The sequence below is a fragment of the Frankliniella occidentalis genome, unplaced genomic scaffold, assembly GCF_000697945.3.
Source record: "Frankliniella occidentalis isolate FOCC.00 unplaced genomic scaffold, Focc_3.1 Scaffold75, whole genome shotgun sequence".
Taxonomy (NCBI): domain Eukaryota; kingdom Metazoa; phylum Arthropoda; class Insecta; order Thysanoptera; family Thripidae; genus Frankliniella; species Frankliniella occidentalis.
In genome coordinates this window covers 359,793-361,661 of record NW_026267205.1, presented here as the reverse complement: position 1 = coordinate 361,661, position 1,869 = coordinate 359,793, and positions in this window count along the sequence as shown.

The window sequence follows — 1,869 nt, the reverse complement described above, 5'->3', positions numbered from 1 at the left end:
CCCCGCCACGCCCGCCCCACGCGTCGCTTGTTGACCGAGACGCGCTCGGCTGCGTCCGCCAGGCAGACACGTGCGGCTCGGGCGTGGCCTTCGGGACCTTCGGCCCCCGCGGGCGGAGAGGAAACGAGGGGAAGTCAAGAGACGCGGCAGCGAGGAACGCGACTGATCACGAGTAGTACAACACGGATCACAGGTTATACTCGGATTACTCATTACTCCCCCAGTTTATACCTCAAGGGAGCACAGTACCGTACCGGAGTACCCGCTGATCGGGATTACCCGGCGTATCCCCAGTAATCGCCCCCTGAGTCACCCAGAAAATGGTATCCTGAAACCAAGGATTTTTCTTTAAAAAAAATACAAGGTAATTTTCGACCTTGGTTTAAGGTTTTTCCGTTAACTTCAAGGAAATTAAGTTGGTCTAAGGAAATTTTTACATTATTTTAACGTCATTTGCCTTAAGTTAAAGACAATTTTCCTTGTATTTTTTTGAGGTAAAAATAGCGTTGAAGCAACGCATTTTGCCTTGTTTCAAGACTACCATTTTCTGGGTGTGCCCTTCTCAGAACCTGTTCCTTCCAAAACATCTTTGAAGTACCTCCGGTTAGTTTGCCCTTGAGTACCCTTGCCCCGCGCCAGATTACCCCCGTAGTACCTCCAGCCAGGACATTTCAGGACTACCCCCATACCTCCCTGGATTACCCCAGTAGAACGTAGTACTTTTAGATTCTCCCCCCCCCCCCTGGTGTCACCGCGGCAGTACCTCCGGAGTACCCTCGTAGTACCTGCCGATCACACCCCAGTACTACCCCCTAGACTACCCCTAGGTACCTCCGGGTTGACACGGGCCGTGGATTCCACAAGTCGTTTCCCTCTGCCTCCGGCCCGCCCCCGGCCGGCCCCCAGCCCGCCCCCTTCCGGGTCCACCCCCGGGGGTGGGGGGGATAACGGCCGAGGGGGGTGCTTGGTTGGTCGCGGGCGCTGCGCCGCCTGTGCCCCGCTGGGGGGGCGCCGGTGGGGGGCGCCGGTGGGGGGCGTGCCCCAGCCACCCGCTCGATACTCTGGCGTGTGCAACGGTTGGCAGAGGGACCGCGCGCTGCGGCCCTTCGGTCCCCGTCCGCCCCTTACAGCCACAGCCACCACCCGCCCCCTGCGAGCCCTCCCGTCCTAGAAGGGCGCCGTCGGGGGGATAGCGCGGGTCCCGCGTCGCCCCCGCCCCCCAACTCTGGCCGCGCCCCTCACAGCGGCGCTCCCCTACCCCCGCCCCCCGACGAGCTCTCGCGTCCTTGAAGGTGCCGTCGGGGGTGCATGGCGCGGGCCCCGCGACGCCTCCGCCCCCGCCACCCTGCAGACCCGCCCCCCACGCTGGCCGCGCCCCGCAGCTGTACCCACCACGCCCCCGCCCCCCGCCCGGGCGCCGCTCTGGGTGGGGCCCCGGAGGGGGCGGGGGGACGTCCGTGGGCGTGGGTACAGCCCGGTACTCTGTGCGCGGAAAGTGGGGCGGCCGTCGGCGCAGCCCGACAGCGGACGGAGACCAAGGCGAAACAAAAGGACTTGCGCCTGTGGTAGATAGGGTGCACTGACTCGACTGACTTGACTAACAATCGTAAGAAACTTGGGATTTCGCGACATGTTTTCAAAAAAGTAAATAAAATCACACGCAGGATTTATCTACTTTTTATGCAGTTTTCCACTGTTTGGTGCTTTTAGGGTGCGTCATTCATAGCATAGCATGAATCACTCCTTGCACTCGCTGACACGACCTTCCGTGTGCAGCTGACACCTGCCCCTCGCACCTTGACTTCGTTTCCTTTCCCCGCCTTCGAGCTGTTGATAGGGCAATATATGCCCCGCGGCGAGAGAGGGAGT